This window comes from Sorex fumeus, unplaced genomic scaffold, assembly GCF_029834395.1.
Source record: "Sorex fumeus unplaced genomic scaffold, SorFum_2.1 ptg000075l, whole genome shotgun sequence".
Lineage (NCBI taxonomy): Eukaryota > Metazoa > Chordata > Mammalia > Eulipotyphla > Soricidae > Sorex > Sorex fumeus.
This window is the reverse complement of record NW_026606132.1, coordinates 11407919-11425474: the sequence shown is the minus strand read 5'-3', so window position 1 is coordinate 11425474 and position 17556 is coordinate 11407919. Positions and strand designations below refer to the sequence as shown.

At 38.7% G+C, this 17556-nt stretch overlaps 1 protein-coding gene across 1 annotated transcript in view; it reads left to right on the top strand.

Moving 5' to 3' along the window:
* The window catches only part of FGF13 (fibroblast growth factor 13), a 612089-nt gene that overhangs the window by 31357 nt on the left and 563176 nt on the right, over positions 1 to 17556 (top strand). The window lies entirely within an intron of this gene.

The following is a 17556-nucleotide window of genomic DNA, read 5'->3' as shown; positions in this document are numbered from 1 at the left end:
CCCTTGCACCTTCTGGGAAGAGAAGGAAGCAGTATCCAATAGGTGGGGAAGAGCAGAGCTGGTTCTACTGCATGGAGCCTGCAACTCCCAAAACAAACCTCATTTTCCCAAACTCCTTTTAACAAGATCTGGGCATGTGACACCTTCTTTTTGGCAAGAGCTATTAGCCAGCTCATTATGTGCAAGTAGCCAGTTTTAGAGTGAATTTATGCTACAACAAAAACTATTGAATTTGGTAATGCTCTAAGATTGACCTTCTCTTTTTCCACAGTGGAAGGCTTGTTAAATAAAGGTTTGGTGTTAGATAAAGGAGCAGTGGTGGTGGTGGGGAGGGGGGACTGTGTATAGTTTTGAAAGAGAATTAGAATGGTTGTCCTTGGGTGAAATTTTTTGAAGTCTCAGTTTCATGATCCTACACGAAGAGAACTTAATCACTTATCACTTAACTTCCCGTTAGTCGTCGATTTGCTCGAGCGGGCGCCAGCAACGTCTCCATTTGTTCCTGTCGCGTGCTAGTGTAGCCCAATGGCATCTGTTCGCTCTGGGAACATGAAGAGCCTCAAACCGATCGTTCATGATCTTGACAAAGAAGTCTGACCATCTAGTAGGTGGGCAGCCACGCGGTCTTTTGACATCCCGTGGAATCCAGTCGGTAACAGCTCTAGTCCAGCGGTCGTCTTTAAATCTCATTACGTGACCAGCCCATCTGATTTTTGACACCTTGGCAAACGAGACAGCGTCCCTGATTCTTGATCGTCGACGGGTGTCAGAACTCCAGATTCTTTCTCTCATTTGAGTGAAATGTGATATTCCAAGCATAGCTCTTTCTATTCTTCTTTGGGAGACCTGAATAGCATTCTCATCCTGTTTGCGTAGGGCCCAGGTCTCTGAGGCATATGTTAATGCAGGAAGAACAGTGGAATCAAAGCGATGTGCCCAGAGCCGGAGGTTCTTCGTCCTCTTAGCTATTTCTTCGACGTTCTTGAAGGCGTTCCAAGCCGCTCTCTTCCTCCTGCGCAGCTCGGGTGCCAGGTCATTTGTCACGTTGACTTCTCGACCTAGGTACACATAGCTGTTGCATTCGGAGATGGTCGTTCCGTTGAGAGCAAATGAGGCATCAGGAACGAGGCTGTTTCTCATAAACATTGTCTTCGTAAGATTCAGCTGTAGTCCTACCTTTCCACACTCACGGTCAAAGTCGGCCAGCATTTGTGCCGCTTGGCTGATGTTTGGTGTTATTAAAACAATGTCATCAGCAAAGCAGAGGTGGTGTAGTTGCCGACCATCTATCTTCACTCCCATTCCTTCTCATTCCAGTCGTCGCATGATGTTCTCGAGGGTGGCACTGAAGAGTTTCGGTGAAATGGTATCACCCTGCCGCACCCCTCTCTTGATATCAACGATCACTTCTTTGTAGAATGGTGAGATCCTGGTAGTGAATCCGCAATACAGCTCACGGAGGATCCTGATGTATTGGGCTTTAATGCCTTGATTGGCTAGGGCTTCAATGACAGCTTCTGTCTCAACAGAATCAAAGGCCTTCTTTAAATCAATGAACGTTAAACAGAGCAGCATCTTGAACTCCCAAGAAACTTCAATGAGCTTGGTTTTCGTGTGGATATGGTCAATGGTGCTGAATCCTTTGCGGAACCCGGCTTGCTCGCATGGTTGTCCTTCATCTAGTGTTCTGCCAATCCTATTTAGGATGACTCGAGTGAACAACTTGTAGATGACAGACAATAGGCAGATCAGGTGATAGTTGCCAATGTCATGGATGTCTCCCTTCTTGAACAGTAGTACGGTCCTGCTTGTTTTCCATTGGGACGGAACCTTGCATTCAGACAGGTAGCGAGTGAAGAGCCGAGCCAGTGTATTGATGAGTACTGATGGCAGATTCTTCAGGTGTTCAGGTCTGACCTTGTCTGGGCCAGGTGCTGTTCGTTTCTTTACCGACGAAGAGAACAATAATTATCAAAGACCAATTCAACTTGTTAGAGAAGACATTGAGTTATGATATGTGAAGACATGTGATAGCACGTTACATGTAATCATAACTTCTTAAAGTTAGAGGTCTTGCTTTTCCCTAGAAGAGGCCTTTATCTGTGGAAGATTGTTCAGCGGTACAAAGGAATTGGACTTTATCAGAAAATTCCTCCAAATTAGCATTATTTACATAAGATACAGTCCTAGGATTTTATCACTCATATTATTTTTACAGCGATACCTTCCCCTCACACTTCTCTTTTTTTTTTCATTTCATCATCCTGTTAATCGTCGATTGCCTCGAGCAGGCCCCAGTAACGTCTCTTTCATCCTAGCCCTGAGATTATATTCACGGCTCTTTAGGAGAATGAGACCCATCATTGTTACTGGTATTTGGCATATTTGGTAAGCCACGGGGAGTTTGCCAGACTCTGCCCTGTGGGCAGGCTACATTCAATAGCCTGCAAGTTTGTCCAAAGTAGGAATGAGATAATAAGATGTCATAAAAAAAGTTTTGATAAGATGTCGCGCGTCCGCGAATGCGGCCGCGCGGTTCCGGGATCTGCATTTTATAGTCTCTGAGTCTTGGCCGCTGATGGGATTACACGGTGCCAGGGGGCCAGATGGTGGGTGTGACCCCCGCCTGCTGGAATTTGGAGGATCTGGATGGAAGATGCTCGACTCCAATCCGAGTAGGCTTGGAGGTCTCGGCCCCGGAACCCGCGTGGCTTTGTCCCTCTGCCAGTACCTTCATGTGTGCGGAGAGTGGTCTCAGCATGGTGGTGGCTGGTCCTGAAGGTCTTCGGCTGCCGGAGCTCCGGTAGGGGTGGGGAGGAAAGCTCAACCCGCTCCCCTCCAAGGGGTCCCGGCGAGGGACACCCATGCACGGGGGCAAAAGACTGCAGCGTTCTCGTCCGGGATCTGCATTTTATAGTCTCTGAGTCTTATTACATGTATGTAATTTACTATATACAAATAAAAGATAATGTTTTGAGTAAGTGACAGCCCTAAATCTGAAGGAGGGCTTGGAATTTCTGATGTTTTTCTGTTAGTCAGTGATGGAAATATTAAAGAATACTTAGTTCTAGATGTACTAGGAAAATATTAAATTATGAAAGAAGAAAGCTTATAATATTTCAATTCATTTGACAGAAAAATCTATGGTCTCTTGAAATTCCAGTTTTTCAATAAGAATAAGCAAAGATATTTAGGACATGCTTCCAGTGTTACCTTTCCTTTAACTTTACTCATTGCTATATCAAAGAAAGTGCCCCGAGACTGCTCACCAAAATCACTTTACTACAGGAATCATTGGCATCTAATTATTAAGAGTCAAGATGGTAGGTGGATTAATCATGCAGGGCTTGTGCATTACTTTTCCCATCTGTAAAATGGGTAAAGCAATGGCTCTTAGCTCATTGAATTGTTGAATGGGTTAACTAATTGCATGTGCATCTATATCCATATATATGTATTTATATATGTTACTTAGAAGAGTGACACTTCATAAGCACTATATGTCTCTTCTATAATTAGTATTCAGTAAACTCTCTTTGTTGAGGTTATTGATCTAGAGGGTTTCTGCCTAAAACAAAAGGCTGAGTGAAATCTGCATTTTTTAATGAAAGAATGGACATGGAGAAGGGAACCCTCTCAATAAATAACAAATAATCTGCCACAAATTCTCCTTCTCACCTAATCATCTGATCAAGTTCAAATATCTTTTTATGACCCCCAACCTTCTTAACCTAGTAGATTGTTACTGCTACTGTCAGTATTATATTTAAGGAGTTCCTGAATCCATATTTTAACATACACCGTCCAATCATTTATATGGCTCTTCCTCCTTCATTAGTCTATGAGGTCTTTGAGGGGAGGGGAGGGTGGAATTAAATCCAGTGTCTTGGTATCTCACTGGCACGCAATCTATACCTAGGTATGGATGAGCAGAGGAGGTCCTTCTGGATTTCCCTTCCTCATGATCACTGCCTCCTCCACATGATTAGATCAGAGCTAGCTACTACTGGCCTTATTGTGTGACTGGACCTGTCCTGTGTCTAGAGGAGACTACTGCAGAGCTGAATGCATGTGTAGAATTTCCTGGGGAAGGAGGAAAGAGAAATGAGAACTAAAATGATAGCCCATCTCTGCCTTCCTGGAATGGAGGTTCAGGGGACACAGGTCTTTTTGCCTCACCTCAGCCAGAGTCCTTGAGGGCACAGTGGGTATTTATATGCCTGCACTGCTTCCTCTGGGGCCTTTCCAGACTCCCCCATATGGACTTAGCTGGTGCTCCTCCAGCATGTTACTGCATTTCTGTTAAGGGAGTGATTTGGCTGCATAGAAAATAAGTGTTAAGGATACTATATAAATCATGGTTTAATAAATCATGGCCTATCTGCTCTCTACTTAGTTGTGGTGAGCCATAAGAGGTAAAGACTCCATCTTGTGGGTTCTGGAAAGCATGGATGGGTGAATGAATGCTACATGAGCAAAAAATATATAAACATATATATATTTATTTACTTTTGGTGTTTAATTATTTTTGGTGCCAGAGAATTAACTCTGGGTTTTAGACATACAAGTGTCAGTTTGTCTTTCTACTAGTACTTCAGCAATCTTCCTAAAAGTCCTTGAAAAGCCTGTCATTTCTTGCTTATGAACCATCATTTTTGCTTATTCTAACCTGCAGGAAAGCATGGCAGCTAATGCAGATGAAGGAATTACTTGAATGTCGTGGTACCCAAAGCATCCATGGGTGTATTTCTGGGTATATATGGTGGCAAGAATAAAAATCGCAACTTATAATACTAGAGTCCCTGGCATATGTGAAGTTGAAAAGTGATGAGGGTGATTACACAGTCACTAACTGAATCTGATGGTCTCATGGGATACTGTCTTCAACATCACTTTCACGTTGTATATATATATATATATATATAGATAATATATATATATATATATATATATATGCCATTGTGATACTTGTGCACATTAAGGACCCAAATAATACGAGAGCCTCTCTTTGGAAAGTCAAATAAGTGCATGTCTAGAAAGACTGTACTTTGGGTGGGGCATTTACCTTGCATTGCAGCCAACCCAGATTTGATCTCAGCACCCTCTATGGTCACCCCAAGCCCCACCAGAAGTGAGCCCTAAGGGCAGATTCAGGGGTAAGCCTAGAGCCTGCTACTTGAAGCCACAAAAAAAAGTTACAGAAGTGAGACCATGGATATCTCAGGTCTGATACTAAGGATTACTACTTCATGAGGCTTAAGCATTGACCATGTTGTATGGTTAGCTGAGTTTTTCCAGGAATGACCCCCAAGTTCCTTGAACACTGCTTAGAAGCACCCTCCTAAAAGAAAAGTATGTAGTATGCCTCAGAAAGAATTTTTCATCTAGGAAAAACTAAGAAACAAAATGAACCTTCAGAATATCGGAAAACTCTGTATTTGAAGATCCATAATAATAGAATTTATTTTTGCAGTGGTCAGCCAAGCTGAGGGTAACTGTGTATGGCATGGAATTTTCTCAGAGAGTCGTTCTAGAAGACGGTCATTTAGCTGAGCATCCAGCATAGTGCCAGTAATTGTAAAGATTTACAGAAATTGATGGAGCCTGGTCTTTGACTGCACTCACACTAATCTCAGAAGGCTATATCTGAAATATCAGTGAGAAACTCGGAAGGGTATAAATTATAAAGCTTAACTCTCTATTCTGTGCTTTTGCAAGGAATTCAGAGAGAGCATGTTAAAAGAAGAATAGAAAGAAATCAAGGAAGTAAGTAAAAAGAGATAGAAGATAACAAGGAAGGGGTCAGGGACCTCAGACTCATTGGTAATGTAGATGTGTGGTTGAGCTCTACAGCTGATCCACAGAACCAACAAAACTGAATGATTAATGTCCAAAACTACAAGAACCAAACTTAAAAATGTTTCCATCAAAATTAAAATAAATACTGACAAGTGAAAATAAAATAAAAATGTGCCTGTGAAGGAGACATGCTGAGGGGTGGGAGGAAAACCGGGAATATGGGTTGAGGGATGTTTATGTTAGTGATGGAATTGGTATTTAAAGAGTATATGACAGAAACTCAGCTATGCAGAGCTTTTTAAATCAAAGGCTTAATTTTTTAAAAGTAAATAAAAATGAAAAATGAATAAGTATAACTTTTGAAATGCAAAAAAGGTAAAAGAAATCTGGAAAATCTCCATGAGAGAAGGAATAGAAAGTACATCCAAGTGGGTGCAAGGGGGCAGATAAATGGAAGTAAAATTGATTATGGGGTGTTGGTGACATGTCATCTTGACAGGGTTATTCATTCACTCATCACATGAAATTAATTTGATCCACCAGTTTGAGCCAAGTTCTGTACTGGATATTAAGGACATACACATACACAGACCACGTTCCCTGCTCTTGATTCTGTGGGTTCCCACAAGAAATGCCTTCCTTGACTCTTCAATCTTTAATGCTTTCACCGGATATCTAAGTGTCTCATTGCAATCTCACTCAGTACAGAACGTTGTACATATATGAATAAATTAGCTCAATTCAAGTAAGTTACATATACTAGATCGGTGCTTACTTTTTATCTTCTCATGATTCCTGTACATTAGATGCATGAGTTTGTTGCTCTTTGATTTTAACTTAATTCTTGCTCCTCATTTGTTCAGAAACGTTTCACTGTTTCCTATTCTGTTGATACTCCTAGATTTAGTTACACAGCAGTTAAAAAGCTAGATTCTAGATAGATACAGGTATTAAAATAGTCAACCATTTCCTATTGACAAAGGCTTTTTTTCACATAGGAGGCAGTATTATTCCTCACAGTTGTCCTGTGAGGTTGTGTCCGTTATTATTCTCATCTCACTGATATGAAAGTTAAGGTCCAAAGCAATTGAAACACTGACTGCACTTCTCAAAAGCGGGTAAACTTAGGCACAAGAACCCAGTCCTTCTGTATGGTTTTCTTTTTGTCCTGGAATCCTAAGATCACTTGATTTAGAACAGTATGAGCAAAATTAAGGTTTAATATCTGTCTATGGTAAGAAATGTATCTTTTTCTAAAGAAATTAATGGTTTCTCTGAATAGGAAAATTGTAGATAAAGTTATTACAGATTTGGAAACATGTAAGGGGAGGCCAAATCAGGGGCTAAAATAAGAAGGGATCTTATCTTGTGGGTGTTGCTTCACTTGTCCACTGTGAGATACTCTACCTGCATGCACATTACATACTGTTCTTTCTTGCTGAGAGTCACTGATTGATTTCTGAAGACTGAGGCAGGTTTCATATTTGGAGAGGAGTCTGACAAAAATGGGAACAAACAGCAACCATCCATGTTCAAACTCCCCCTTTCCATGACTCTTGGGATAATAGGGATCTATTTCTATCCCAAATAACCAGTGCTAGGCTGCTGACAGTGAGTCTGTCTGACATTGTGGCATTTTAAGTCATTCAGCCAAATGTCCTATAGAGTAAAACTACTGTTTAAAGTTTTCTATTGGTGTTTTATCACCAACATGTTTCAATTCCTGATCTTGATGATTTATAATGTGTATAAGCATTTATATGTATATTTTAGGAAGATTTAGCTTATTGTTCTTCTTCATAGAGTTTTACAATTACACAACATGTGAATATATATTTATTTATTCAGTTTTTAACATAAGTGTTCATATTGAAAGAATATTATATTTACAGAAAGCATACAAAGATAATACAGAGAATTCTTGAAGTCTCTTCATGCACTTTCAGTTAGTGATAGCATAATATATAGTCATGGTCTGTTTATCAAAACCAGGAAGTTAACATTGGTAGAGGATCTCTTACAAAACTCTATAGTTTATTGAAATTATACATTTTCTCTTTTATTAATGCCATTTCCCCCACTTCCATTAGCCAGTCTAGGACACAATATTGCAGTTAGCATTCATTAAGGTTTGCACTTGCATTTTTATTCTTTATTGAATTATCATCAGTTCATCATATTATAGAATTTCAAGTGTATAGCTAAACACTTCTGCATGTGTACAGCTTTCACCAAAGCCACCATCAAAGTTTCATTGCCATCATGATACTAAAAGATTTCTCTATGTAACCCTTCCACATTATATTTATATAAATTTTGTTTCATTGTGTGTTTTTGGAAGGGCATATCTGGCAATATTTGGGGGTTATTCCAGGCCCCCATGATCAAGGATCACTCCTGGAAATGCTCAGGGAAACAAATGCAGTGCTCAGGATTGAATCAGGGTTGACCACAGGCCAGGGAAGATCATAACTTAACTCTTATTCTCTGGTACCTCAATATATTTAAAAATATTTTTAAAATAAAATATTTATTGGTAATCTAGTTGACTTCCTTCCTTTTTCGGCTCCCTCCCTTCCTCCCCCTCCCTCTCCCACCCCTCCCCTCTTCCCCATTCCCCCTTACCCTTTTCTCCCTCCCTTCCTCCCTCCCTCCCTCCTTCTCTTTTCCTTCCTTCCTTCCTTCCTTCCTTCCTTCCTTCCTTCCTTCCTTCCTTCCTTCCTTCCTTCCTTCCTTCTTTTCCTGAGTCTAAATTTTAAGAGCTATTCAAAGAGTGTAGAACACTGGTATGAAGGAAGTTTAATTTCTTGTTGTTCCTTACAATTAGATAATAAAGTCGGTAGATGAGTAGAATGTAAAAAACTCTGAGGGCAGCCAGGGGTGGCCCAAACGGCTCTTTCCCTGGCCTGGTGTGTTTCTCCTCTCCTTGTCCAACAAACATATAAGCATTCATAATATTAATCATTTTGTATGGACACAGTGAGAGATGCATTACGCTTACAGAATTGCTCTCCTGGGGTCATCTCGATCTCAGACTACAGTGCTCAGGCCAGATTAATCTTTCCTATCCCTAGCAGGGTCCTAGTCTCATCGTTACTTTTGGATCATGACAGCATTTGTCATGATCAAGCTCTTAACTTATTGTTAAGAATTGTGGCGCTTTGGCCAGGCCTTTCTCGATGCCAGGGTAGCACATAGCTTGCCATTTGCCCTGGTTCCATCCATTCCCTCGTCGGACCCTGATTTGGGGGGCAATAGGAGGTGAGGGAAACTGGAGCTTAAGTTGAGAAAGCAGATTCCCCGGGAATTAATAATATTTGAAGCCAATTAAATCCCAAATTACAAAAGCATAATATTAATTGTCTTCTTGTGTCTATACAAAAGGACATTGCTTTAAAGTAAACTAGTCAAAAGACATAAGGAGAGGAGAAAGGCAATATTAATTTACAATATAAGTTCAGTGTCCTAGAAAGACCTGACCTTACAAATTAACAGAAACTGATTAGGGAATAAGCTGATGAACTGTTTGGAGAAGAGAGCATAGAGAAGTAGTTACAAATAAACAAAGGAATGGGAGTGACTGGGGAGCACTGGGATGGGTGTGACCCGATTAACCTAAACTACTTGTGGCAAGGGAGAAAGGGCAAAGCAGTGTTATCCTACAGGTTTTTGACAAAGAATGAAAGAAGTTGTATGTAATTACAGACCTCACTCCAAAATTATTACTATTGAACTGATACCTAATTTATTCAGACTGAGACCAAATGAAATGTATGGTATAGTGTTTCTCTAGACATAGTTTTCTGGATCTTTCTTTTAAGCTCTTGTAGAGCTGACAGTTGAGAATTTCTCTGACAATCACATTAGGGAACTTCCCCTTTTTAAGTATCACAGAGATTTTAAACTTCGTAATAGTGTGAAAATTCATGATGTGTTATGGTTTATGAAATAGGATCGTATGGCTCTGAATTAATTGTGAGATTGTTGTGGTATAGCATAAAAGTACTTATAGACTTAGCAGCATTTTCTCTGCACAGACCATAATAGAAATACTGATGTGTAGATGTCGTCTCTGTATCATGGTGTGATGACTTTCAGAAGCTTTCTTTCCATTGTCTCTGTCATTGTGCTATTAGGGAAGAAAACTGTTCTCAATCTTTCTCAGTTCTTTATTCTGGAAAGGGTTGAAATTAGCATAAAACAGATTAAAATAAGAAGTAAATTAATTTGATTATCAACTTATTTACATGTCTGGAGATCTCTCTTGCATGAGTTACTTCAGCCATTCAGGCAAAATAGGGTATATATGTCATCCTGTATTAAGGAGGAAATGTCAGAGGCCTGTGATATCAAAGGAAAGACAGACTGCTGACACGGAGATAAGAGGATAAAATGTTTGATAAACACTTGTCATGCCATGCAAAGACAAGGGGACCCAGGAAGGAATATGAATAAACACCCTTACGAAATTCCCAGTCTATTTCATTTATCTTATACTTACTGAAATTAACTGCAGTGATATATCTTGATAGACAACTTTCTGGAACAGGTCTTCTATATAAATTGCTTTTGGTAGTTACAGAGTGGGAAGAAGTAAAAAGTTCTTCCTGAATCTTTTGGATCATAATTGTGGTTAATCTAAGGAAGTCTACATGCCAAAGTGGCATAATTGGGGGTTACATAATTTTCTCTGCCCCAGTTCTAAACTGAGAAATCTTGGAGATCAACCCAACATGTTACAGTGATGGAATTGAGACCAATAGAAGACAAAGGAGTTGTCCAGCACTATTTAGTATAGAAAAAATATGACTTCTAGAAATGTTTCCATTGCTTGTATTTCTTGATCTTTAAAAATAGTTTGTTAGCATGGATGATTCTCAAGAAATTAGAAATTGAGCTCCCATATCACTCCTGGGAATATATCCCAGAGAGGCAAAAAAGTATAGCCGAAGTGACATCTGCAATTGTCTGTTTATTGCAGCACTCTTTACAATGGCCAGAATCTGGAAAAACCCTGAGTGCCCGAGAACAGATGACTGGTTGAAGAAACTCTGGCACATTTACACAATGGAGTACTATGTAGCTGTTAGAAAAGACGAAGTCATGAAGTTTACATACAAGTGGTACTACATGGAAAGTATCATGTTAAGCGAAATGACTCAGAAAGAAAGGGATAGACATAGAAAGATTGCATTCATCTGGGGAACATAAAGTAACAAAATAGGAAACTAACACCCAAGTAGGGCAGAGATTAGTACCAGGAATTTTACTCAATGACCCGGAGGACAACCACACATGTTAGGGGAAGGGGGAGCTCAGAAAGAGAAGGGAACACCAAATAAAGGGTGTTGGGAGGATCCGCCCATGATGGGAGAGCATGCTGAGGGTAGACTGTCGACCAAGCATGATTGCCACTCAATGCCTCTTTTGCAGACCATGGCACTCAAAAGGAGAGAGAGGGAAATGCCCTGCCACAGAGGCAGGGTGGGATGGGGGCTGGGGGGGGGAGGGGATGCTGGGATCCGTGGTGGTGGGAAATGCGCACTGGTGGAGGGATGGGTGTTTGATCATTGTATAATCGAAACCCAAGCACAAAAATGTGTAAGTCTACAACTGTACCTCATGGTGCCTCACTATTAAAAAATAAATAAATATAAAAAAATAAAATAAAATAAAAATAGTTTGATATAATAAGTGGAAGCAGTTGGTTTGTATCAATGTATGGAAGAGACAGTTGAGAGCCTGAGAGATTAATTACTTGTTCAGGGCTCCAGAAATAGTTGGTGGCATGGCTGGAACTAAAGTTCAGCTATTCTGATTTCTGGTAGGACACTGTAATGGCTCTGAGTTCTTTTCTTTCAAATACACATATCCATTGTGTAATTACCTTTGTCAAAGTACATCTCACATCTGCTTTTAACAGTACAGTACATTTTTACTTGCAAATTTCCCTAGATTGATAATAAATTTTTGTTATTATTCAATATTTTGTTGCTCTGATTTTCTTCAAACTACAACACAGTGCCACAGACTGAATATCATATAAACAACAGACATTATTTTTTAAATTGAATCACTGTGAGATACACAGTTACAAAGTTGTTCATGATTGGGTTTCAACACCCAATCATGCTTGTACCCTGGTCCTGGTCTGCAGTGAAAATTATAGTTCTAGAGGCTAGAATCAAGGATCATGATGCAAAAATGATTGGATGGATACTCTCATCTGGGTTCTTTTTGATTTTTCTTTTTGAACCCTTTGGTAGTGGAAATTTCTAGGAATTTCCCAGGGAACTACATTATAGGGTGATTATTCTGTTCATGAAGGCTTCACACTTCTGACATAATCTCTTGCTCCGAATTCTGAATCTTAATACCATCACCCTGGGCATATGTGTCCAGCATATGAATATTGTGTGGAGGTGGGAAAGCAAATGAACATGTCACAATCTATATTAGCATAAATATTCCTCTGTATGGGGGACAAGGAATTTTTGTATCCCATAGCACTTACTATAAGTCTGACAGATATTTAGTGATGGTTAATAGAATTTAACTGGGGGTTGGCTTATGTCTAATGTAAATTTGGAAATTAAAGTCTCTTTTAGTTCTTGGCACAGGATAAAAAATATCATGGGTAATAAAATTTTCAAGTTGCCTAGCCAACTCAGGTGTTATGTAAAATTTTTATCTTGATTTGAGAAAATATGAACCTGCCAGAAGATTCTAACTATTGGAACATAAATATACAGATTAATTTGTGGTTGCAGAATTCTGGCATAGGGCTTGTGCAATACTAGCTACCTAATCCCCAGAGTTTCCTACTTTTTGCCAATAGTGAGCATGTTGATATTGCCTCTTTTTTTAATGATTGGGTTTTGTCTTCAAGCTCTGCTCAGTAGTTCACTGAGTAATGTATTTCTAAAACCAAAGTCTTAATAATCAAGGATAGATCAAATACCTGGTTTGTGCGGAGAGCCAAGGCAGCGGAAATCACAGTAGTCAAGTGTGGAAAATGAATAGAGGGCAAGAGGAAGGAAGAGGTGGAAAGTGTAAGCAATGTGAGCTTGGAGTCTGGCAGGTTCCTGAGGGTCTGGCTTATTCTCATCTCCCCAAATGACCTACTGGCCAGAAAGAGTTAATGTGGTCACTCCTCACAGTTGCCGTTCAGTGTGCTGCAGAGCTAACCCCTGAACATTAATCAAATATTACTTTATTCTCAAATTAAATTGGGTTTATCCTAAAAGTTTAAAAAATCATTTCAAACCTACATCAAATGTTTATGAAAGCATATGGGAATTTGACGGGCCTGTAGGGAATTGACTACAACTAAAATAAAAATACATAGTCATAGCTCAGTTTTTATGTGAAATCATATCTTTACGAAGCTACTTTTAAATAGCTATATTTATTGAGGGCCCACTAGAGAGAAACATATTCTATGTATGCTTTTATTCATTTTTTTGGCCGGTAAAGAGAAGACTAGTTATGTTGCAATGACTTGAATATTTATGAAGAAAATAGTGGAACAATACATATTCTTCACTCTTGAAAAGTTCACGAATAAGCTGCAAGTCAAAGCAATATAATAATTACAACATAAAGAAGATAATCCATTGTTTTTGTGTAGAGTTATTAGCAGTCTAACTTATTCATTCATTTGGAAATCACACTTTGAAAAGGAAACAATTACTATGCTTTTCTACATAAGCATGAAGTCTTTGGACCTATACTGGAGCTGTTGAGTAATGTGCATGTTGATATTAATGTCTTATGCATTTTTAAAAATGTATCAAACTTTGATTGCAATTGAATTTCTTTTCTTTTTTTAGATAAAGGTCATTTTCAGAGGCAGTAATGAAATGAACTTCATTTCTTATTTGGAAGCAAGACTGAGCTTGAATTGAGCTGCTGGGACTGTTCAATTCAAAACCCCTGTTAATGGTGGTTATGGTGTAAGAGCATATAGTAGAGTGCTAGTTTAGCTCCTTGGATCAGAAACTATTCATAGGTGTTCTCTTTCCCCCACTCTCTAGCACTTGTTCCTTTCACAGGCTTTTTCAATATTTTTTGGCTACTCTGTTGTACAATCTAAGAGAAATTAGGCCTCTAATAATAGTTTTCTTAAGGATGAGAAAGGAGCACAATCTAGAATTTGCATTTCACATGTTCCTAATAAGGATTCTTCCTTTTTAAAAATAGCCCTGGGACTAGATCTCTATTCTTTTCTCCAGCTTGCATTGGGCACCCACTGTCTGTTCTGGGGACACAAGATGAATGGGATACACACCCTGCCTGCCTGATACTCACAATCTAATAGGCCCCTTGTGTTAAGACACACATAAAGTTGTCAAGAGTCTATGAGAAATCTTTTGATTTCCTCTTTGATTTCCTCTCTAACCCACTGGTTGTTCGGCAATGAGCTTTTTAATTTCCACGTGCTTGATTTGATTCTACATTTCTGTGTGTGATCACCTTTTATTTTCAGTGCATCATAGTCTGACGAGATAGTTGATAAAATTTCTATCTTCTTGATATTATTGAGGTATGTTTTGTGGTTCACATGTGGTCTATCTTGGAAATGATCACGCTGAACAAGACTGCAAAAAGTAGGTAAAGGGATATACACGATAACATTTCAGTATCTGTAGTGCAAACCACAATGCTCAAAAGGGAGAGAGAGAGAGCGAGAGAGAGAGAGAGAGTTTGTAAGGGTCTATCTCACAGTGATTCAAGAAAAACTCTTTTAAAAATGTGTGTGAGAATTTAGGGGAGAACGAAATAGATTCTTGCTGGTAGAGTCATAGAAGAAGGCGATCAAAGCTGATCCTTTAAAGATAAGGTATTTATAGCATGTCGTGGGAAGAAACATGAGAGAAACAAAAGCCAAATGGGTTGAAGCAAAAAGAATGGAGGTACTTAGTTCCTAAGATATCTGAGGCACTATCATGAAAGGTTCTCTCAAGTGATATCATTTATGGGGGTGAATTGAAGAATGGCATTCCAAACAAAAGAAATTGAAATGGAAAAGTCCCAGGGGTCTGAGAGAGCATGTCATGTTAGGGAATGGCAATTTGTTTGGAGTAGAGTGTAAATAAATGGATAGAGATGGTAGTCAGGTTTTTCGTGCAAGAGAAGACCTATGCCTACCTACTTTGTAGTGAACATCTACCATACAAAGGCATGTCTTAATTTAATACCTAGCTAATGATAGGGTTGATAATGCTAATGCTAATGCTCCCAGCGATATCTTATATACTTCTTTGTTCTTTCAGGTTAATGATTATGTTTTTGGTTTTGTTAATACATATGTGTTTCAGTAATAATTACAATATATGCTAACTAAACTCCTGGAGTGGAGTTACTTTGGGTGATGAACTTATGAATACATTGTTTAAAAGAAACGTGGGCCATTCTTGCACAGGATAAAAGTGTTCTTAGGCCAGAGGTAGGCAAGGGAAGCAGGAAAAAGGGCCACAAAAAACAGGGCCTTGTTCTGAGTGTGGTGGAAAATCACATAGTCCTTTAGCAGTCTATTACAAGGCTAAACTTTTCCAGAGAGGGTGATTTCCACACATTCCCCTACTTCATAGAAAGCCTTTAAACTCTGGCACTGGGTATTTGAAAAGACAATATGAAGAGGAGATGAAAATCAATAGAGGAGAGGAGTTGGAACTGGATTCAGGTCATTGCCCCACCTTTCATAGGTGTATAACCTTGTCAACGTCCCTAACCTCTTGAAGTATAAACATTATTAATAAAGCACAAATAATAACAATATCTCCATCATGGAAATGAAAGAAGATAATTCATCTAAAATGTTTTAAACCAAGGTGCCATAATTAGATGTTAGCTATGTTTGGGATATTAATACTTTTGTTTATCATCAGAGAATTGTCTACTTAATCAGTGCAATGAATAATGATTAAATATTTTGGTATATGTCTTCGTAGTGAAAAGAAAAATGCTTTTTAATTCAATGATATCACATCACTTATTTTCTGTTATAAGCTGAAGGGAAATTAAAAAACAAAAACAAAAAAACACTAGCACTGTCCCGTAAAGGTTATCGGGAGGTAGAAGTGATTATGTAGGAAAGAAATTGAACAATATTAGTACATTTGTACAAATAATTTAAAAAATACATTACTGGGAGGCAATAGTGATATGGTCCAGTAATAGCCCACATGACTTACATATGTGAAGCACTGGGTTTGATCTCAGGCACTGAAAAAAAATTAAAGCTTATCATGAAGTAGTTAAGAAACAAAACATTCTGAGTAATAATCTAGTGGGCACTAATGGATGCATCACATTCAGTTAATAAAATATTCCTGACACCTTTGTGAGGGCCTAAAACTGCTTCCCTGTGCTTCCTGCCTGGAGGTTATCTGGATACTTAACTGGGTATACACACTTCCATTGAATTTTTATATTGATATTGAATTTGGAAATATTTGAAAATATAATTATTAGGTATTCACTAATTTTACTTTATGTAGAATTCTTCTTATATTGTTTATTCTTCTTTAGCTGATATTACCTCCACCCATAAATATTTCTCTAACATGGATAGGTATATATACCTGTTGAACTACATGATAGGGAAGTAAAATAGTGTTGTTTTATTACAAAGTAAAATGAGTTGTATTTTTAAGTAGTAATTCAGTTAAAAGGTAAAGGCCCTCCCATTGATCATCAATTTGCTCGAGCGGGCCCAGTAACGTCTCCATTGGAGACTTTGTTGTTACTGTGTTTGGCATATCGAATATGTCACGGGGAGCTTGCCAGGCTCTGCCGTGTGGGCGAGATACTCTTGGCAGCTTGCCGGGCTTTCCGAGGGGGCGGAGGAATCGAACTCGGGTCAGCCATGTTGGCTGCGTGCAAGGCAAACACCCTACAGCTGTGCTATCGCTCCAGTTATGTTTGAAATTAACTTTCTGCAGGCCACAGACTGCAAGAGACTCCCTCTGTGAAATTTTATCCGATACACCTACTGGAAAATCATAAGGGTATGTTACCAATACTTGTACTTTACTGAGCCTTGATAGGGTGGTTTTATTGATGCAGTTTCCAGAATTTTCCTTACACAACATATTCCTAGACTTAGAAATTCTATATGTTGATTGCTAACTACAAAACAATCATCAAATATAAAATTGTAAAAAAATAGTTCAATTCACAAATGGTCTGAAATGAAATACTCTGCAACTGTAACTATGCTCTCACATTTATTCATTTGAGCAAGAAATAGTATCCTAGTTTTCATTTTGAGTTCTGAAGTCATACGTTTTTGAAGTTTAATGTTTTTTCTTTAGGTGTAATTGCATGGATTTTTAAAGGATTTGTAGCTTATGTTTTGGGAAATCTACATTGTTACAACTTTCAAATCATTACAACATTTACAATTTAATGTTGGAGAGACCTGTAATTTAATTTTACTTATTAAAGAAGTGTATGGCATGGCAATATTGCCATTACCCCTTCCTTTTTAAAGTAATATTTGACTTTGTGGGCTGATGAATGATGCCATATTTGTCTTCTGGGCAGTTATGTGATTGATCAGCAGTGATATCTCTTTTGGGATTAAAGAATGCCAGCTGGGACTCCAGAGAATGCAGTGATCAGAATGTTCATCATTAGATACCACTTGTGAGAGATGGAGGCCAGTTGAAGTTTTGACACGTGCTGTTGTCTCTGGTGTATGCCATTGTTAAATGTATCTCATCTGGAACACTTATAAGCACATCCGTGAGT